The 23,655-nt window shown below is 37.2% G+C and overlaps 1 long non-coding RNA gene across 1 annotated transcript in view; it reads right to left on the reverse strand.

Moving 5' to 3' along the window:
* The window catches only part of LOC144380248 (uncharacterized), an 882,993-nt gene that overhangs the window by 250,091 nt on the left and 609,247 nt on the right, over window positions 1–23,655 (reverse strand). The window lies entirely within an intron of this gene.

A 23,655-nucleotide genomic window follows, 5' to 3' on the forward strand; every position in this document is an offset into this window, starting at 1 on the left:
AAGAAGGGGTAGACCAGATGAAGACCGAAGGCCTTCCCAGAGCTAGGATGTCCGTGAGTCGTGGACTTCGGTATAGTGGAGTGTCACCCACGCATCCCCAGGAGTTCTTGCTCTGTCAGCAGACACACACAGACATAAACACACACACACACACACAGAGTTAATTCAAGGCACTGACCTAATCACAACATGAAATCTTCGCTTAATGGTTATTCGCAGGCTTCATTTTACAGCATCAGATTTTCTTAGGTTATTAAAAGAATACTGTAGTGGGAAAACATGAACAAAACAATTCTAGGGACGCCTGGGTGGCTCAGTCGGTTAAGCGTCTGCCTTAAGCTCAAGTCATGATCCCAGGGTCCTGGGATCGAGTCCCACATCAGCCTCCTTGCTCAGCAGGGAGCCTGCTTCTCCCTCTGCATGTGCTCTCTCCCTCCCTCTCTCTCTCTGACAAATAAATAAACTCTTTTAAAAAAATAATAATTCTAATTCATTTTACAAAAAAAATGCCCTGTAAGTGTGCATGTGTGTGTATTATTATGTTATTGTGTTGTTGTGTACGTTTATGGTATTTGGCATGATAGAGCCTAGGAATTCATTAACTCAACAACAATCAAAACTCAAAGCTCAACTAGATTAAAGGTCTGTTAAGTGAAGGAGGTTGGGCTAATCCATGTTCATGCCTTATTTGAGTTTACAGCTTTACCGTGCACATAATAGATGCTAAATAGAGTTGACCCTTGAACCACATGGGTTTAAACTGCATGGGTCCACTTACATGTGGATTTTTTTTCAATAAATACAGTACAGTACTTTAAGTGTATTTTCTCTTCCTTATGATTTTCTTAATGACATTTTCTTTTCTCTAGCTTACTCTACTGTAAGAATACAATACATACTACATATAATATATAACACATAAACTATTTGTTAATCAACTTTATGTTATTATTTGTAAGGCTTCTGGTCAAAAGTAGGCTATTAGTAGTTAAGTTTGGGGGGGTAGTTAAAAGTTAGACGTGGATTTTCAACTGCGTGGGCAGTCAGTGTCCTTAACCACTGTGTTGTTCATGGTCAACTGTAAATATTTACTGATCTTTAACATTCTGTGATTCCATGATTATAATCTGAGTGGAAAAGGTAAGTTAATACATGTCAAAACAGTGCAGTCTGCTCAGTGCCTGATACGTGTCGAAGCTCCTTTTAGTTAATTAATCTATTTTTTAAACAAAGAAAATTTGTCAAAATATTTGTTAAAAAGGCCCAGCTGTTTTATTTATTTCTGGGGCTATATTGTGAACATTCTAAGGAAATAATTTTAAAATATGCAAAAGATATATGTAGAAGAATGATCAACCCCAAAATTTATAATAGCAAAATTTGATACAGTTTGTTAAAAATTGGATTGGTGAAGATAATCATGGAGCATCTATATGATTTTCAAAAGACTAATAATGTATACATAGTTATGTTAAGTAAAGAGCAGAATAGAAATTGTATAGCTATTGTCTGACACTGATTTAAATTTATTTCTAGAAATGCGATATAATTTGCTAATATATTAAAATTTTGTGTATAGTAAAATAATATATTAAGCAAAATTTATTTAGTATATTATATATCATAAATAACATATAGTAAAATGAATAGCACACTGTATGTAAGTGACAAATAAAAATTCTTTAGTATTAACATTAGCTATCTTAGGTTCTTGATCTATGGATATATTTTAATTTTCATAAGCATTACAAATTTTCTCTGCATAAAAATTAAAAACAGACTTTTTTCCTGATTCACTTTTTCTACATATTTCCATTTCAACTTTAGTACTGCTCCTCAATATTTGTGGGGCTTGAAACAATTCAAGCTTTTTTTCTGTTTATTCTCTGAAAACTGAAGGGAGAGGCTCAGTTGAAATTTACTTGGACCAATGACCTAATCAAAGAAGAGAATTAGCCAAATGGAGTGGGCTTATCACCCAACCATTATTGAATCCTTTTGGAAACACAGATTGAAATATCATATTAATTCCAGAATGTTTGAAGTGCACAGGTATACCACCCATTCATTACAAGGCCCATTAGCGCAAACTTAAATGTCTACAAAGAATGCAAAGCATTGCAAGGAATGCAGAAGACTGAAGCTATCCATAAAGCAAAAGAGAGGTGATAGGACTGATTAGGAGTGCAACAGATTGCAAAGTGCATCTTCCAGGTGTCCAAAGGGTACAAACCCATGCAGCTCCTGCTGACTATTGCCAAGTGGGAATGTGGGTTTTGCATGCCAGAATTAGGGGTGGTTTCTCAGTGTCGACCACCAACTATGTTGCTAACTTTTGTCTTTGCTATTATTTTTAAGACCCTCGTGGCCATAATTTTGTGTACAATATTTTGTGTGTAATAACATAGGGCCAGTAGCCCCAGAAGCACAGGAAGGGATGAGAAAGAGGACATTTACTGATCTGGAAACAGGGAATCCTAAAGACCAAAACAGAGACCTTCCATTGAGGGACACAGCAACTCTTAGTGGCAACACAGAGAAGGAGTGAGTGACATAATACCCTGACATCACTCTCCTCTCTCCCCGTGACCTTCGACTAAAGATCCTCATTAGCCAAATCCAAAGAGAAGCCAGCCATCAGGGAGCCCACCAATGTGGTCATACAGGTCTGGCCCCTGGTCAGAGAGCAGGGTGAAAAAAGTCAGGGAGAAGGGATCTGGAGGGCCGAGAGAAGATATCTGGCACAAATCCTAAATGACTCTTCATAAAATATTAAAGCCAGGGTTTATCTCAAACAGTGCTTTGTACCTTTCAGCAAGTCTGTTCTTTTTCATTCCATCCAGGATATTTATAACCAAATACAATAATTTTGCCCAAGTGTAACCAAAGATAAATTAATGTATGACTTTATAGCACCATAATCTAACAGGCTGTTAAACAGCATGATCGAATTAAAGGTCCTGAAAATGGCATAACTAATGGCACTGTCTTGGAAAAAAAAAAAAAGTAGTGCTAATGTGGAGGTTCATGAAATGTGTATGAACCGTATAACATATTCATGCCCTATTACTGAGAATTTCAAAGTGTCTCACTGCTCAAGATAATAGGCCTTGATTCAATTCAGTCTGATATGGCATGAATTTTATGTGCTAATTAGTAAAGCATTTCTTAATGATTAAGGGGAAAAAATCAGATAACATTTGATTGGAAACCCAACTGTCAGAGATAAAACATAGCTACAGCTGAGGTTAGAATGAATGCCATTCATTTTGAATTCAGGTGTCTTAATTATGATAATTAATGATTGTATTCTCTCTATAAATGAATTCAACCAACATGATAAGCATATGGTAATTAAAGTGCTTTTTTAGGGTAGGAAATTTAAACTGATGACATCAATAATAATCGTGTCCTTTTTTGTGTTTTAAGGTTAGTTTTCTACCAAAGTCTGTTTCCTCCTTCAGTCATTTGTGAGTTTTATGCACTGTTACTACTTTAATAACAAGTGTATTTCAAGGGGTTGATATCTGTTGACATTGGATTTCTGGTAAGAATGTAAATTATTTCCTATTCCTTGAAATTACAGAAAGTGAATCCTATTCTCTATCAGTGCTATGGAAGTTTGTTAAAAATGATGTTGGATTTATAAGATTCCAGTGCCTAGAGTTAATAAAAAAATAAGTAACTGACCCAGGAGATATAGGTTAATATGGATAGCATTACATAAGGATGATTACATCAAATTTGATAGGGCATTTAAATTCTGAATATTCTGAGTGTAATCTAATCACAGGGAATGGTTTTTAAAGGCTCACATTATTATTGCGGCTTTTCACGCCGGCACATACAGATCCGGACTTGGTCAGCTGGCCCTCCGACAATAACTAGCCTGCCTCCGTTATCAACCAGACCCATTCCTACCTACGCGACCCAATACTTTCTTCCCACTTTAGCTGGTATTTAAGAGCCTCCATGAGAAGATGCTGATCTTCCTGTCCAGCCTTACCTTCCACTTTGACTCTGTTCATGCCTTACTCTTCTGATCAATTTGCTTGGTTGTTTAAAGACCCCTCACTCCTCTGTCTCCTTGGGAATGCCCTCCTCCTCCACCGATTTGGCTGCATCCTTCAGGAAGAGGCTTGCAGACCTTCCAGAAGACCTTTCCAGAATATCTCTCTGGAATTGAGCCATGTGTGATTTATCTATCCTTCCCCACAAAACCGTGAGATGCTTGAGTACGGGCGTCCTTCCCTCTCCCCAGTGCCTGTTTGGGCATCTAACAGATGTTTTAACAATATCCTCAGTAATAGGATAGATCTATTGATTGTCTATACCTTGATAAAATGAGAGAGGCACCTTTAAATAATTGTCTCATTCGCTATTTAACAATACTTACTAAGGTTTGATTTTTTGTATATAGATGAGTCTAAGACCTGTTCTGTATCGCTCTGATGTGTCATTAGACAACCACTAATCTACTAAGAGAAGGTAATTAATTGCTCTGTGGGAGGAGGGCAGGTGAAGAGGTGATGATGATAAAGAGATATTGCTCCCAAGTCCCAAAACAAATTTATCTATAGAGGCAAAGGAAAAGTCTAGCTCATGAATATACTGTATGGGGGGAAAAATGGAAAAATTACATTTTTGTTTGCTTTTTTACAAAGAGAACATTTTCCAAGCTCAATTCTTGTGGCCTAAAAAAAAGTCATAAAAATAGAAACTGGTCAAAGGAATGGAAAGACTGCGCCAATCCAGAAGAGAGATGTGATGCTGTGACCCTATCTCCTGATACAGACCTAAAATTTAAGCAACTTTATAAACCCATGGGCATATTCCTCAGTTCAAAATGTAAATTCATTCATTCTTTATCAGACCTTCTGCTGATTATCTAAAACCCCAAGTTAAAGAAAAATTGTTCTCCTATTTTCAGGCAAATAACCAATCAGGGTGGACCACAATGGACAGGGAGAGTAAAAATTCTAGTGCATTCTATGTGTGAAAAACTGGACATTCACAGATGTTTGAGTGGCCTTGGGGGGGGGGGTCCTGTGGCAAACTATAATTATTCCATTTTCCTTCCTATTCCATAGTAAATTTTATCTATTATTAGGATGTTTTCATATGGAAACCACACTAGTCTGTTACTTTAACCAGGCTGGCCAAAACCACTACTAAATCCATACTTCCTAAATATTGATGTTTAATAACTATATTTGCTTTCAGCATGCTTCACACGTCTTCACCATGATTTTGTACAAGAGAATAATATTTATAACTTTATTTTTGAAACCCAATATACTGTGCACAGAGAGTAACAACTTATAAAATGGCACACTTACTCACTTTCAATTCCAGAGTCTACACTGGGTCAATACTGATTACTTTCCTTGTGTGTCATGATGAATCTCACTGGGGGAGTGGCAGTGGTAGGTAGAAGGAGGATGGGTGTGTCCTTGAGATTTTTCTTTTAACTCTTCCAGCAAAACACCTTTTTGTTTAAATCAATTTCTTTCTGGTCACTTCTATCTTAATGCAAAACAATCTAACCACGGCAGCAATACATTCTGGATTTCTACCACAGCTCAAGTTTCATATAGTTTTATTTTATACTATAATACCCATTAAATTAATAACTTTAAGGTGATTGACATTTCTTTTTTATGTAAGACTTTTCATAAAACAGTATCTACAAAAGGATGCCATCAAATGCATGTTGGAACATATGGCTACCATCATTGTTAGCTGATTTTAATACCACAGAAGACACATCTGTGAGCACAGAGAGTCCAGAACCTTTTAGCAAAGATGCTGTCAGTTCAGAAACAAAAATAAATGCTTGTTTGTACTGTGTAGCACTGAGGCCAAAGCTACTGAGGCTCAAAATCCATCAGTGATGTAGAGGGAAGCAAGGATATGCAATTCCTCAGGTACTTGTGACCAAGATAGCCAGTATCCTTACCTCCTATGGATTAATCCCAACAAATTGATCATTGAATATCATTCTTTCCTAATGGTAGAAAAATTCATAAACCATAGAATTTTAAAATTAGGATGTATCATTCAGGTTTCCTTTTCTGAAAACAGAAAATAGAAATATGAGGAAAGGCAAAGCCAAAGTCCTAAAACAAAGACACACAACATGGCTATTTTCCTTCTTTCCCGTGAAGTAGCTCCTATCTCTTGAAGTTGCTTTGCAAAAAGAGAAGTATGGGTTAGGGGCCAATAAATTCTGTATTTTCCCAACTCAGTTCTTCTGCCTTTGCAGTAGGAATTTCCCCTGATAGCTAAAGCCTTCTATAAGCCATAATTCTTGCTTTTCCACCCACATACACTTTTACATAAAACAAGAAAGACTGCCACCGCACGCACTTCATAGCAGTCAAAATGCAGTCCTGCAGTCCAAGTTTCCTAACTTCACTTCCTCGCTTCTCTGCTGAATCATACAAGAACTCATGTTCTGAGCTGTCCATCTACACGATATCTATCTGAGGCACTGCTCGGCAGATGGGGTTGGCCCCGCTTTGCATATTTCATTTCGTGATCATTAGTGACACTATCCTCCTCATCCTCATTAGCTTTCATGATGCAGTTAAAATCTCAAGCCACTTCTTGTCTGAAAAATGGCTTTAAGAAATGCTTTGGGGCACCTAGCAAGGAGATCATTGTTTTCATATTCATTTCCTAGAGATTTCTTCCATCATGTGCTTTGAGATGCTTCTAGCAATGCTAACTACACAAGGTTGAAATAAACTGGTCAATGGACTAAACTATAGCACAGCCTATTTGTGAAAGGGTAGCTTTTCACTTCAGTGGGCAAAAATACAATTTAAACATCTCAGAAGTGTGGTTTTCAGTAAAGTCAGTACCAAATGGAGTGTGTGGAAATGTAACTGAACTACTTGAATCTTTTTTGTTGAAGAGTAACTTGAATGCCAAGCTTTAGGGAGATTACATTTTACTATTCTCTCAATGTGAGTTAGAATGTACAGCAACTGTTGTTATTATGGCATATAATAAACATTAGTCTTCAAGAATATAAAAGATAGACACAAACCAATGCAATGTTAACCATGAATAGAGTTCATCTCATTTCTTCCCATGTATAACTCCCTGTGGCTCTTGAACAATGAAGATGGCAATGATGGTAGAAGATATTAGCAAGTAGTCATTATCATAGATATTATACAAAAAGGGTGTGAAAACTATTTTATTCAATGATCACTTCACAAAGGCGGAAAGCTGTTGGTATTATGTTAAGTCCTACAAAGAAGGGATGTAATGAGCATTGTCCAGAGATTGAGGGCTTCATGGTGCATCCAGTCACTGAGCATGGCTTTGTGTCATTTTCGTTTGGGGAAAAGGTATCATCTTCAGTTTTGCATGAGTTAGTCATAATATGTTAAGCAGAAGCATTATGATGTAGGAATTCTGCCAGTTGCTGAGTGTGTCTATTCTAATTACACATTCCAAAACTAAGAAGTAACTCCAGGATGTGTTCACAGAACTACTGAACCCACTATGAGATAAGCCTAAGCTAAAACTCCATTGATCACTTGACCTCCGTAAGACCAGCTTCAACTGGTGGACCACAGTGACATTTTAGCTCTCCTGGAATTAGTGTCAGTTCAGAGCCAAGTATTTCCCTGAAGAATCTGATTATTTCCTTTTCCCCAACGCCTAATAAAACGCCATAGGTCCCTTGGGGGAAGGCTGGGAGTAATATTAATGATATAAAATTTTGACAGTATAGCAGGGTCCTTCCCTCCATTTAAGGGGTTTTAGGTCTGTAAACTGACTCAAGTATGGGAATTGATTGAGGGACCATGACACTGTTCAGGTTGGACTTTAGATCATTTTACCTAGAAGTCTTCCTCTTATTCAGATCAAGTAAGAATTTAGTAGACTGGCGTCCACTTTTCTTCTAGAGACACAATGATAAACTAGTTGATGCCATAGATCTCTGTGAATCAGACTATTCAGATTACTGTTTTGACTCTGCTGTCCATTATGCTAACCATACCCCCTTGTCTTTGGTGATTAAATGCTGTCTCTTGGCCCCTGCCACCCCAGAATCCAGTTATCCCCCACTGCATTTAAGGATCCTAGTTCGGTGACAGCAGTTCCCACTATAATTTCTGACCTACAGAGAAGAGTGACCACAGAGCTCTTCACTGATGCTGGTCTCCCCCGCCCCCCTCACAAATTTATTTCTCAGTCATTGTGACAAGTGTGTCCTCTGGACCTTCCCAGGGTGGGTGAACAAGTCTTACATGATAAATCCACTCTAACATTCCAGTCTCTCTAAGGAGAGGATCTCCCTAAGAGGATCCCTTCCTTTACAGTATACCAAGGCAGTCCTGGCATTTCAACTTCATTTAGTATAGGCCATCTTTTGGTCCATGTTCTAGCCAAACAATCAAATATTTGAAGCTTTTCATACCCCTTGAGCTACAATGTCAAATCCAGAATTTCTGCTTAGTGGAACCATACCCATAATTTCAGTCTGATCCAACTGTACGTTCCTTAGATCATTATCCCACCTCCTGACTATCCACTCCCACCTGTACTCTCCAGATTTTTGCAGAAGTTTGTGTATATATGTTTAGTGTATAGGTATGCGTTGGTCAATTAAGAAATGAAAGATAGTGATAGTCTTTTTTTTCTGCTTGTCATTCCCCCTTTTTTTGGTGATAGTCCTTAGTATTTTCTCTTCTTATGTCCATTTAAGATTAAAATACTGGAAAAACTTATATCTGATGGGTTTAGTTTGGTTTGACAAACCATCCCTCTATGTGTGTGTATGTAGGGTTTAGATTACTAAATTATTGAGAGCACTTATCTTGTCCTTCTCATAATTCTTCTCTGTTTTATGAACTCTTGATGGAACTTTACTTTTTCTTTTGTGAATTGTTTTTAAAATTTTAAATTGAATTTAATTAACATATACTGTATTATTAGTTTCAGAGGTAGAATTTAGTGATTCATCAGTTGAATACAACACCCAGGGCTCATTACTTCAAGACCTCCTTAATGCCCATCACCCAATTATCCCATCCCCACACCCACCTCACCTCCAGCAACCCTCAGTTTGTTTCCTAGAGTTCAAGAGTCTCTTATGGTTTGCCTCCCTCTTTGTTTTCATCTATTTATTTTTCCTTCCCCTCCTCTATGTTCATCTGTTTTTTTCTTAAATTCCATATATGAGTGAATCATATGGTATTTGTTTTTCTCTGACTGACTTATTTCGCTTAGCATAAAACCCTCTAGTTCCATCCACGTCACTGCAAATGGCAAGATTTCATTCTTTTGGATGGCTGAGTAATATTCCATTGTGGAGATATATATATATATACCACATTTTCTTTATCCATTCATCTGTCGATGGACATCTGGGCTCTTTCCATATTTTGGTTATTGTAGACATTGCCGCTATAAACATTGGGATGCCAGTGCCCCTTCAGATCACTACATTTGTATCTTTGGGGTAAATACCCAGTAGTGCGATTGCTGGGTCATAGGGTAGCTCTATTTTCAACTTTTTGAGGAACCTCCCTAAATGTTTTCCAGAGTGGCTGCACCAGCTTGTTGCCCAGTGTAAGAGGGTTCCCCTTTCTCCACATCCTCAACAAAATCTGTTGTTTCCTGAGTTGTTCATTTTAGCCATTCTGACTGGTATGAGGTGGTATCACAGTGTGGTTTTGATTTGTATTTCCCTGATGCCAAGTGATGTTGAGCATTTTTTCATGTGTCTGTGGACCATCTGGATGTCTTCTTTGGAGAAATGTCTGTTCATGTCTTCTGCCCATTTCTTGACTGGATTTGTTTTGTTTTTTGGGTGTTGAGTTTGATAAGTTCTTTATAGATTTTTGATACTGGCCCTTTATCTGATATGTCATTTGCAAATATCTTCTCCCATTCCATAGGTTGCCTTTTAGTTTTGTTGACTGTTTCCTTTGCTCTGCAAAAGCTTTTTATCTTAATGAAATCCCAATAGTTCATTTTTGCTTTTGTTTCTCTTGCCTTTGGAGACATGTCTAGCAAGAAGTTGCTGCTGTTCTAAGATTTAACAGAGTAATTAAAAAAAAAAAAAAGACTTGGGCGCCTGGGTGGCTCAGTTGGTTAAGCAACTGCCTTCGGCTCAGGTCGTGATCCTGGAGTCGCGGGATCGAGTCCCACATCGGGCTCCCTGCTCAGCGGGGAGTCTGCTTCTCCCTCTGACCCTCCCCCCTCTCATGTGCTCTCTCTCTCTCAAATAAATAAAATCTTTAAAAAAAAAAAAGAACAGATTAATTCATAAAAGTAAAAGGTACAAATAGCAAATGAAATATGAAAAGTTCAAAGCAATTCTCAATTTCACTATCATGTAAATACCAATGAATAAATATAGACACCATTTTTCCTTCAAATTATACACATACATACACAGAATAACTAAGACAGGATAGCAAAGGGAGAATTCTCATACACCAATGGTTGAAATAACAATATAAAAGCTCCAAGAGAAACGTGGCTCATTTGTCATTACTTTATCTTGATAATATTTCTGTAAATATTTGTTGAGTAATAACATTTTTAGGCCACACTTACACCACTTACACACATATACACAACACTCATACAACACATATCATACACTCACCAAACATATACCACACACAGCATACGTTGACCACACACACACACCTTGTATAGTCCACACACACAACACATAAACCACATGCCCCTTACACATATACCACACACATAACTGCCATACATTACACATATACTACACACAAACCACACTCCACACATATAATATACACACATCACACATAGACCACACACACCCAACACATACACAACACACATGACACACAAATACCACACACACATATGAAATATATACAATTACACATCACACATGCACCACACATACATGACACATTTGAGTAATAATCTTTGCAGATCAATGAATAATGTCCAAAAATAAGAGAATAGTAAAAAAGTAAAGTAAATCGGGCACCTGGGTGGCTCAGTTGGTTAAGCGACTGCCTTCGGCTCAGGTCATGATCCCGGGGTCCTGGGATCGAGCCCCACATCAGGCTCCCCTGCTCTGCAGGGAGCCTGCTTCTCCCTCTGCCTCTGCTGCTCCCCCTGCTTGTGCGCTCTCTCTCTCTGTCACATAAATAAATAAAATCTTTGAAAAAAAAAAAAAGTAAAGTGAATCCTTATGGTACAATACAATGCTTCTAATTTAAAGCCCATTTTAAATAAAGTCTATATAAGGAAATGCACAAACCATCTTTATGTACAAAATTAGGATCATATAGTTCATGTAGTTTTGCATTGAAAATATATTTATGTGCATGAAAAAAACTGGATGATACATATCAACATATTAATTAATAGTTATTGCTTCTGGGAGTTGAAAATATTAATAAGTTTCTTTTTCTTTTAAAAAAATTCCATAGTTTTTAATCTTAATGTTTTATAATGAGCACATGCTGGAAACAAAGAACCATAAACATCCTTAGATTGGAAACTTATCTCATCTATCTTAAACTTCAGAATTTTTGTCCTAAGATCTTCCTTTGAATTTTTTTTATCTTTTTGAAATTAAGTGAATAAATTCTCCATGCTTTCACCTAGGTTCCTCCAAAAGCAAAGCCAGAGACAAGGGTTTTCATGCAGGTAGTTTAATTTTGGAAATTATCCCAAAGAATATGATTCACGGAATTGAAGAAAAAACATTAGGAAGGGGGGAAAACAAATCAAAGGTATGCTATGGATCTGGTCACCAACATAAGCACAAAAGAAGAGGCTTCTATTGGGAGCCCCTGAGGGGCTATGTAGAATGCACCTCAGAACTCCCCTCAATGAAAGGAAGAGAGGAGTATACCAACACCTAGTCAGGAGTTGTCCCATGCAGTGTTAAACCCCTCATATTTCCCCGTTTGTATATGCAGCAGAATTACTATGTGTAGCTATTTGCTACAGCAACATCTAGAGTAACAAAATCTCTGACAAGATGAAACAAGGTGGATTGCCATTACTACCTGTGTGAATTTAGACCCATTTAATTATAAATGATTCTGAGATTTTAAAAAACTAATATCAGCAGGTTATTTTACTTGGTATGTGTGGGTTGTGGTGAAGAAAAACTTTTATCAATTTTTATTAAAGAACTGAACCATGTTTTACAAGCATTTTCTTATGTTGTTAGTTGGCATATTTTTCATAATGACAGATGACAGTTGACAATTATTAAAGATCTTGTAGTTAAACATAGTTACTTCTATGTCTTGGCAAAGAATAAGTCAGCCTCTGTTAGGTTCAATGGGGCACTATGGTCAACAACAACTTAACTATAATAGTGAGGGAGAACCACTGACCAATTAACCAGATAAACCCTTCAATCAATGTCAATCAGATGCCACATACAGATACTCTTAGAGCAAATCATCAGTATTCCACAACAATGCAAAAAATTTCAGAAAGGCCATGTGTAAGTCATATTTAAAGGCACAATTTGAACACCTACACAAAAAACAGAGTGTGATCCAAGAGTCACTTTCCTGGTAGCTTATTCCAAGGAACTAATACAAAGTAAAGCTTCAGACAGAACAACATCAAGTTGCTAATAACGTGAAAGTTCAAAGATAGGAGAATATCAATTAAATTATTTTTCCATGTGGTAAAATTTCAAGCAAACACTGAAATTATTATTTCTAATATATCATAAATACTATGTGATTTGCTTGTGAGAAAAGGAACTACAAAATGATGTATAGGATACTCAAAGATGCAAAAGTTTTTCCTGTATAAGGGAAAATGACAAGAAGGAATATGAATAATTGAAATCAACAACAGGGTAGGGAATTGAGTGTACTTTTTATTTTGTTTTAATATTTTACTATTATAATTTTTATGGGTATAATAGAGCACAGTTGTTAAGAACGTAGGATATAAAATCAACTGCCTGAATTAGAGTTCTGATTTTTCTCCATTTATCAAATATGTGAGCTTGAGAAAATCACTTAATTTCTCTGAGCTCCTAATAGTTCTTCTGAAAAGCAAAAATAATAAGGCCACCTTCTACATAAGGTAGAAAAAGCATGGAATGAGTTACTGCATGATAAGTGCCTGGCATAGTGCCTAACCCATAATAAGTGCTCAGTGAACATCATCTCTTTTTATTATGTTGGAAGATGAATTCAGTGTAATTGCTTCCATGAACACCTGTCAAGCATAAAAACTATGGTGGTAATTTCCAAACACGATTACATCATAATTTCTTTTTCTTTAATTTCATTTTGAAATAAAAATGCATGTATGCTGGTAAAAAACTAATTAATACATTTTGTTAACAAATGGAAGTAATAAAAATATCAAGATTTTAGCTATGAGGGATACACCATGTCAGTATTTGAAATGACTTAACCGTCCCTAATCTGAGTACAAATGTGCAAATTTGTGCTGCAACTCTTCCTGGCGTAGATTTTGATCTGATGAATCTAAAATTTTTGTGTTGCTGTTAGCTTAGCTACTTCAGTTCACAAATTCACCCAACAACTTTAATATTTCCTTGCTTCTACATTCTTTAGTTTACTCTGTAGCTCCTTTTACAGTTTCTTGAGTTGTATGTATTAGAAAAGAAGAAAAATTTGCAAATTAATAATGCTTGAGGTTACAGGTTTTTATTCTCAGAACCACTTTTACTGAATCCCTCTTTTTTTTTTTTTCTTTTTTAAAGCTCCTGGGTTCCAAGAAACACAGTGGATAATTGCTGGATCTCCCACAGGGCTCACATAGTAAGTGTAGGTCAGAAACATCTCCTGTTCAAGAAGTTCTTGAACCCACAATGACCCTTATGAAAAGGACTGAAAAACCCAGAATAGAAAGAATGCTAGTAGCATATGACTTGAGCAAGCGCTAATGTAATCCATGAAAATATATTCTGTTAACCACGTGGCTGTTCTCTTCCGGTTTTCACCATCAGACTGTCAAGAGCTACATGACAAAGCCCAGGGTATGAATCTACAGGAAGTGGTTAGAGAGTTGTATTTTAAGTTGTTTTCATCTAGAACTTAAAACTTAAAATGACCAATGTTCAAATTTATAACCAGATTAGTCTCTGCCTTTCTGATCTTTCCCGGTAGCGCTACCCAAACCCACCCCTCAAAATTAACTATAATTTATCATCTGAAATACTGTGTTCTGTTTGCCTCAGCTCGCCTCAGCATACTTACTGGCATAGTGGGAGCATTTGTTCACATGCTTTACAAAAGTTATCATTTTATCTTTTTAAGTTTATTTAATTATAAATTTAATGATGGGGGACTGAGTAAACTGGGACGGTGCTTCCATTAATCTGGACACTTAAAAGCATCCCCTGAGAGAACAACTGTGCTGTATGTCAAGCAAAACGTCTGAAACAGCTGTTGTTGCAACTGATATTTTGAAACTTCGTGGTGCCTGGCTGACTGAAATTAAATATTATGATATTTTCAGGCAAAGTGTCCAAAAGATTAAAATACATTAGAACAGACTGATAGAACCCACTACCATTGAGTGAGATGCTCCTCTCCGAGCTTTGTGTAATTTAGATATTTGTCAAGGAGGCTTCTTAAATTATCATCCATATTATTGACTCTACTGTAAAAAAGACAAACCCTCTGTTACCTACTTGCTATGTGTCATTTAGGAAGTTTCTCAGGATGCCTTCATTTTCAGAATTCATCACATATTTTTGAATGATTGCAATTGTGATCCAGAGAACATAGTGAATCTAGTCTTTCTTTTACTAAGTCTCTTATCTCCTAAATGTGTTCTTGTTTCCATCCTAAATAAGTCTATTTAATATTAATATTCCACTATCTAAATAAATTCAAACACGTTTACTCTATAGGTGTGTGTTGTTAAATCTCTCTTGCATTTCCTGCAATTCTCATGGTTTAGAGCTATGGCAGGACCAAATCGTCCCCATTGTAGAATTCCAAGGGACTATGAATATCTTTATTCTAGAAATTACTTCTGACAATAATAGTATACATTTAGTTTATGATTAACTCCTAGGTGTAGGTTTTGCTACACAGATTCTGTCAAATCAAGTTTTATCCACATTTTATTTGTGTAAATCCTTTTATGTGGATATAAATAGAAACTTTATTCAATCCTGATGTCATCCTGTTCATGTAGAGGCTAAATATTACCATATATTGTCATTAGTTATAAGTGTCCTGGTATTTTAATCTAAAGTAGTAGAAGCAATTTAGAGGTTCATATTACCCACAAATTTGAAAAGCTAACTAATCATTGGCTTGTTACTTCACTTCAAGTTCTTCACCTGTAAAATGGGCTATTAATAATTTACCTACAACGGGGCACCTGGGTAGCTCAGTTGTTAAGCGTCTGCCTTTGGCTCAGGTCATGATCCCAGGGTCCTGGGATCGAGCCCCGCATCGGGCTCCCTGCTCGGTGGGGAGCCCGCTTCTCCCTCTCCCACTCTCCCTGCTTGTGTTCCCTCTCTCACTGTGTCTCTCTCTGTCAAATAAGTAAATAAAATCTTTAAAAAAATAAAATAAAAATAATTTACCTACACCAAAAGGTGATCTCAAGTAAAATAATTCATGGCTAATTTTAATAAGAATAGAAATGAGATAAGTTGTAAAGTTTAAATATTTTTTTAAAACCATTATACATCAGGAGTTAGCAAGCTTTTTTCTGTAAAAGGACATTTAATAAATATATTGAATTTTGTGGAATATTCTTTGTTGTTGTCTTAACCCAGAAAAATGTAAAAACTATTCTTAACTTTCAGGCGATGCAGTTTGGCCTAAGGAATGTAGTTTGCTGACCCCCACTCTAGATTACCTCCTCTCTACATTGCTTTTGTATTAAACCATATTATTCTGAGTTTTTAAAAGAATAAGCAAAGCACAGATGTATAATTTTGATTGCAAAATATTTATACACAGTCTTTATGATATGCATCTTTCCTATAAACAGAGCAAAAAGAGCAATTGAGTTTAGAGGGTGTTTTTCTTAATCAAGAATATCTACGCACACGACAAAAATGAGGCCCAATCCCCAAAGAGCCAAATTCCTATAGTTTGCTCTCATGAAAAAAAAAAAAAAAAGGTCCTATGGGAATCAGTATCTTGAACATTCAGAGTAGGATCTGAATGCAAAAACCTTCAGTGGGACTTCTCTTTCCAGCTGTGTTTTTGTTTGTTTTGCCTTTCAAAGAACCATCCAAGATACTGAACTGCATCCACGTATTCCCTTGTCTAAATTAGAGAAGCAGCTTCTCTCTTTGCCTGGTCTACAATGTCTGACGACCTGAGCCTTTGCTAGGAGTTAGCAGAACTCTTTCTAACAGTCAATCACCTTTCATCTATCTAAGCCCCTCTCCTCCCTCGTTTGTCTCTAGCTTGAACACAAGGATAATTGAAGCTTCTCTACCATGGATCCATTAAATTCATTTCCAAATACGTAGTGCCTTATCTTAAAACCAAGACAATAAAGATACTATTAATATATCCTTATGGTGAGATCAAAAGCTTCTATCATTGATATGCAATAAATTCTCACAATTCTGGAAATGATCAGCCCTTCTTTAGGTTTTACAGAAATTCAAAGGAATTGCATTCTTTGCTATTATCATGGTTTTCAAGCTATGACAGAACAAAATCATCCCAGATATCAATGGAAGAAACTTTACAAACTATTCAGATATGCCAGATTTACACACCAAAAAAAATGACAGGACAAAATCGTAGCGGTAATAGTTCAAAGAAGCTATTCTTGTCTTCTGGGAGAAACATAAGAACATAAGAACTTGAGGATCTTTATAAAACATAACTAATAACAAGGTGACATCATATATTGTTTACTTCAAACTATGTATTTTAAATTAAACTAAAATTTTAGACTAAACTTTCCAAAGTGTTTTATCAGAAGAGCCTTTGAGTCAAGCCAATAAGGAATTTGAATTCTGGCTCTGCTGTCATTCTTGTGAAGTCAAGGAGACTCCGACCACAATGTCTCTGTCTGTCTCTACCACATCATAATTTTTTTTGAGGATTAAAGAGCTGAACTGACTCGGGGCACCTGGGTGGCCTAGGTGGTTAAGGTCCAACTCTTGATTTCGGCTCAAGTCATGAGCTCAGGGTCGTGAGATCAAGCCCTGAGTCAGGCTCAGCACTGGCCGTGGAACTTGAGATCTCTCTCTGCCCTCCCCTGCCATGTGTGCACAGGCTCTTTCTCTCAGGAAAAAAAAAAAAGCAGAACTGATTCACCCAGAGACTTGCACAAAATAAGTGTTCAATCAATATTAAACCCTCTCCCCCTTTTTCTCTTGATGTCATCATCTACAAACTCATTTATAATAAGCACTTTCCATATTGGTGGGGGCAAGGGGAGGAAAATGGCAATGTATTCCTGATGGAGGGGAGGAACTCTCTAGTGGGGAATGTATTGGATTGGTAACTAAGAATCCTGATTATTTATTTCTAGGGTTGACGCCTGCTGGCCTTAGAAGATAAACCTTTCAATCTCTTTGGATCTCAGTGACTTCACTGGTAAAATTAAGATAAGATACTATCTGAAATAGAATTTCCTGATTTTAATATTACTATGGTATATAGCTTTCTGTATTTTCAAAGATAGGCTTTAAAACAGGGGCAAGTTCAAATTCTGGAATTTTTGATGAGCAATAAATTATCTCTTGCAAATTATAAAACTTCTTTGAATGTTATTTACTTATTTTCTCTTCACTTCTGTTTTCTCACTGGTATAAGTGAATTCATTACTAATTACATTCCAATTTAATCGGCATCTATGCACAATTTTCAGAGACAATAGTATATAACATAGTGCTCGGAAGACTGTAAATGTTTGATAAATGATATGTATGATGAATCTCAAGACAAAATCCAGATATCCACCCTAGATTCCTCCCACATTCTCACCCTCCCCTGAACATAATAAAGAGGAGTAACCATTCTCATCATTATGCCAAGACACCTGATGCCAAGAAAAATTCCAGCCATTAGCATGATCTTCCAGGAAAGTAATATGTGGCACATAGTTCCAGTATCCCTAATGGCCATCAGAAACAGACGGTCCTATACCAGTGTGAAATCTCACAATACGCCCCCAATACACCATGCCAGAAGGAGTTAACCTACTGAGCATAAGGAAATGAAACCCAAGTTTTATTCCCACTCCACAGCCTACCTGGCTGGCCAGGGTAAGAAATGCCTTAGAGAGAAGAGTGAACTAAAGTCCTCTCATCTTTGAAAAATGGTGTTGAAATAAAATCTGGCACAAGCACCTCATTTTACAATTGTGGGAACTGGGGTCCAGTGATTTTAAGTAATCTACCTAAACGCTCATAAACAGTAGAACTCAGCTGTCTGTATTTTCAGTCTCGAGATCTCTTACTACTTGACACAATTTGCCCTTCTTAGAGCAATACCATTGTGACCATGTCCTTCAATAGAGGGATGCAAGGGAATAACAGAGAAACATCACCTGTATGGCCAATAAAAGGAAAAGCCCCTGGCCTTACTGACCATTAACACCATGATATAATGAGCCGTAACTCAGTGAAATGTCCTTGTCTTTCAAGGACCGGCAACTATAATTATAGTCATCCTGAAAATAATTAAACTTATAAATGTCATCTGTTCAACATCTCATCTTTCAATAAACTCTCACTGATAAATTCAGGGAGTCACCAACTGCTCTTTAGATATGAAAGTACCTGGAGAATATTGCTTGAGAAAACCAAGGTTTGGGGAGAAGATGTGATTTGAGCAAAATCACATAACTTATGAGAGACAAATAAGCATCAAAAATCATTTCTCCTTTCTTGCAAAGATGTGTCAGCTTTTGGTATAAACACATATCAACCTTCATGTAGACATCCCCTGATACTCCCTAAAAAGTCCTGAGACCATTTGGGCATTCAGCAGAAGTAAGCAATTTCAAAACATCCCATTCAGCACGAACCCATGCAGCAGCTAATGAGCCACTTCAAGTGACAAAAGTTAAACCCGTTAATAGGTGGCATTGAAATAATGTCCATTTTTTGATTAACATCCTTGATGTATACATCTCCTTTTACCCAGTACCTACATTAGCACATTTCCTATATGGCAGCAGTAAATATTTGGTTAATAAGCTAAGGGATTTCTGGGGCACCTAGGTGGCTCAGTCCCTTAAGCGTCTGCCCTCGGCTCAGGTCATGATCCCAGAGTCCTGGGATCGAGCCCTGCTGTCAGGCTCCCTGCTCAGTGGGGAGCCTGCTTCTCCCTCTCCCCCTCCATCCCAACCCCCCTCCCCCCTGCTCGTGCTCTCTCTCGCTATCTCTGTCTCTCTCTCAAATAAATAAGTAAAATTGTTTAAAAAAATGTTTAAAAAGCTAAGGGATTTCTTCATTCATTTGAAAAAGGTAAGTAAAAAAAAAAAAAAGAATCATATTCTGGGGAAGAGTCAGGAATCCTGGAATTCATATCATCTTCTCTTTTGGGAAATAAGAAGAGTTAAAGTAACAAATAACCTTGTCTAGTTATTTCTGATAGTGACACAGGAAACCTGGAATCTATTCCTGGCTTATGCCAACCCTACCCGTGCTTAACTCACTTATGCTTTCTGAACCTCAACATCCACATCAGGGAAGTAAAGAGTTTTTGCAAGCAGATGATTTATAAAGTCTGCTGACCCTTTCTTTGTAGATGGATGGAGTTAGAGGGCAAGGAAGATAAACTACAACTTATGTATTCTTAGAAATGCCTAGAGGGTAAATATTCTCTGTCATGACCTATGACCTTAAAAAATGAATCAAAGTCTATGCTCCATTTCTAGAACTGGTCAGTTTGGGATTGTTTATTTCTACCTTCCATCAGTTTTTAATTTCTGCATTTGCTGGATTTGAGCTTTCCTTGGTGCTCGATCCTTGCCAATCCTAATGACTACACAGAGGGAAGATTATGGAAGCCTAGAATGTCGTTAAATAAAATCAAAGAAAATTCAAAGGGACTCAAGGACACGCTGTCAAGTTCAGGCCTCCTCAAGTCTGAAAAGCGTTTAAGCGTGAATTCCTCTGCCCCAGTGACAGTCTCATTTAATTCTACAAACCTCTGATGAACGATATTTTACCACCACAACTATTGCCATTTTAATTTTGTTTTACATCTGCTTTTCTTCTCATGCCAGACCCAAAGCTTCCACTCTGGTTGTTCTTCTGACTTATGATCCTCTGAGTTCAGGAAGGTGTTGGTCAGTCCCCATAGATCACGGGAATTGTCCAGCCAACTTTATGAGCTCTGGAGCCTCTCCTTGTATGAAGTCCTAGAGTAGTGATAAATGACTTGTAATTTATCTGCTGAGTGCTTTGGTTTTATATTCCCAGTTCTAGCTTTACAGAGTTTCTTTCTTTTATAAAAAGAATGTGTCACTTTGCTTCTTGTAAGTCACTGCATTTATGATGCAACTTGCTACAAGTGAATGTGCAGAGGCAAAAGAGAAGTAATGGTCGGACAGAGCCAGCTCCAAATGAAGTTCGTATTCGGTTCCCGCAGACTGACTCTCCCAAGAAACATCACAGAATCACGCAACACTATTCTCTCTTGTGTTCTTTTTAAATTTTCATCTTATATTAACTGCCTGGAGAATTTAAGTCATTGGAGACATTGAGGCTACACAGTGTTTTGTTTTGTTTTTTTCTTTTTAAGAAATGCCTAGAGGAGAAATATTCTTGTCTTGACCCATTGTACATTGATTTCACATCTGACTGCAAACACATTATGCCCCAAAATGTTATAATCTAAGTATGACTTCCAGCGATTATAAATATTTCCCCTTTAAAACTAGTGATGGGTGATATTTTAATTTCTTTTTCCTAACAAATTTGTATTTTATAAAATACTTTCCCAAAAGCTGGGCATACTATGCATACACAAAGGTGGAAATGTCACACAAATATGTCTTAGCTTGTTGCTGGCCTATGAAGTTATTATTTAGAGAAAAATTTACACTAGAGATGCTGTCCAGAGAAGTTGAAATTCTTGGACAATTTGACCAGTTCCAAAAGACTACCCCAGGGAATTCATTTGCCCTTAAGGGTAGAGATATTAAAAGAGGGCCAAGAGGTTAATGCTCTTCTGGGTGATTTCCCCCTGCTCAGTTCCAGTTAATGGTATGACTGTAAAAACCTTTATATAACTGTTAACATCTAATGACAAAACAAAATGGCAATTCATGACAACTTTTAGTTTATGGCACTTTCACTATCAAAGGATAGGAATCTTTTATGAAGGGAAATTATTTAACACAAAATGGCAATAATGCTTGATAGCTTTGTGCTTATATTAATTCATAGATACAGATAATATTGAAAATTCACCACATATTGTCTTTCCATTATACTTCACCATCTTAGCCATATTATTACTTTTCCTGATTGAATTGAACTGAATTTATTGAGCAGCCTCCATGTGTAAGACTCCATTGGGGGAGGGGAGATTAAAAGATGAAATGACAGAATTTCCAGTGGTTCAAAGTCAGTGACACAAACAGATATTCTGACAATGAAAATCATTTTTATAGTCATTCATAGCGCATCTTTATACTGTGTGACAGGCACTGTATCAGACACCTCTGCCCTTGAGGTTCTCTCCTATTGTAAGTACATGCTCTTCTGGCTACGGAACTAATAGCAGGGACACCGTATCAATTTCAATAGGTCAATGAAGGCTTCTGGTAGAGATTATGTCTGACAGGACTTGGGGCATGTGTAGGACTTGTATCTACTATCTTCCATCCCCCGTTTACCTAGCTTAATATGTCTAGGAAGAGAGAGGGCTGCTAATGAAAAAGTATTGAGAGAGAGGAAATAGTATATTTGGCGAAAAGCCTGTGTGAAAATGCTCAGGGGTAGAAAACTTTTTGAGGAATAACCAAAACCCTGTTGTTGTAGTCACACAGGTTATGAAGGGAAATCTAAGGCCTTGAATGTCTGGCTAAGGAGTCAGCGCATCACTCTGACTGATGCACCTTCGAAGGAAAAGCAATAGTTGTATTTAACAACGGCAACAATCATCAGAGCAACAAAAGCCTATGCGGTATCTTGTCCGGGTGCTTCTCTTTTAACCTGGGCGGATCAGGGTACAGTTGGAACAAGAGCATGGATTGAAAATAATGGCAGTCCTCCCAGAAAGATATATGCTGACCATTCTGTTTAAAAAAAAAAAAAAATCAAGCACAAAAATATATTTCTGCAGAAAGTCCTTTTTACACCCAATATGTGCAAATCTAAGTTTACAAAAATAAATAAATAAAAGGAGTACGCCCAAAGTGATTGTCCCAGTTCAAAGTGAAATTTCACTACACAAAAAGAATCACAATAAGCTCCCTTCAAACACTAAATTATATTTAAAGACATGGTTACTCTATTCCAAAAAGGAGATTAAATCCCTTTTTCCCCATTTGCCAGCTTTGTGAAAATGAGCAAACCAACCAACCTTAGTTTTGTTTCTTTATCCATAAAATGTGATTAAGAATAATCCCCTACTATTCACTCCATGTTTTATGTTTCAGGTAGGTATAGTGTCAGTTTGGGTTTTCCAGAAAGCGAATGTCATGAAATTTATTGGGGCTGATGCCCCTGAAAGATAAAAGAGAGGGAGTTGGAATGGGCTAGCTTTAGACTACAACATGGAAGAACAGATGGCAGAGGAGAGCCTAAGACAGTGCTAGTCTGAGAAGGTTTTGGTCAAGCCCCATTGAGCCCTGGCACAAGGATAGCGGGAGAGGGGTTCTGCATTGGGCAGAACCGGCCAGGCTCTCCTACCACACTGTGTTTGCATTGCTAGTCGGGAGCTGTCGGGAAGGGCATAGCCAAGGCTGGTGGGCTGCTGTGGATCCCAGAGGCTGTCCCCTAACTGCTGGTTATTTCTATTGTCATCACCATCAACAAAATTAGGAATCCAAATCCCACAACCCAATTGCACACAGTGATTTGGAATCGAGTTGTTCTTAGAGTAACCTAAAAGTTAAGCGCACATCAGGCTTAAATGCACATAAATGTTCTTACCAGTCCATTTTGAAATTACTTGATAAGTGATTTATGTAAGTTTCCTCCTCTATTGGATGTTCTAAAAGATGTCTTGTAGTCTCCTTCACTAAGTTTCTCCCAAGCCCTCTCCTAAGTATTCACAGCACTTTTCTCTATAGTGCCTCCTTGGGTCATGCATCACATTCTGCCTTCAAATGGTGTATCTGTCCTTCACAGCTATAAGTTATATAAAAGCAAAATCCAGTTCAAAAATGTCTCTTGTAATCCTTACCAGCCATTGCAGACTGCTTGGCCCACAGTAGAAGCTCAAGAAACATCTGTTGAAGGAATGAAAGTTGTTATTTTTCCGGAAATGTGATCTTACTCCAGTCTGTCTGAGTCCCTATGGCAATAAACCACGTTACCCAGGTTCTAGTGAGGATGTGTGCATAGATAGTAGATAGTAAATTGATACGGCTATCTCTGAATAAAACATTCAGGCCTTTTGAGGTCTCTCTCTCTCTCTATATATATATATGTGTGTGTGTGTTTTATATTTAGTATCTTGTACCATATTTCTTTCCTTTCTTTTTTATTTCACTGCATTTAGG

Source organism: Halichoerus grypus, chromosome 15, assembly GCF_964656455.1.
Source record: "Halichoerus grypus chromosome 15, mHalGry1.hap1.1, whole genome shotgun sequence".
In the NCBI taxonomy this organism is placed as follows: Eukaryota; Metazoa; Chordata; class Mammalia; order Carnivora; family Phocidae; genus Halichoerus; species Halichoerus grypus.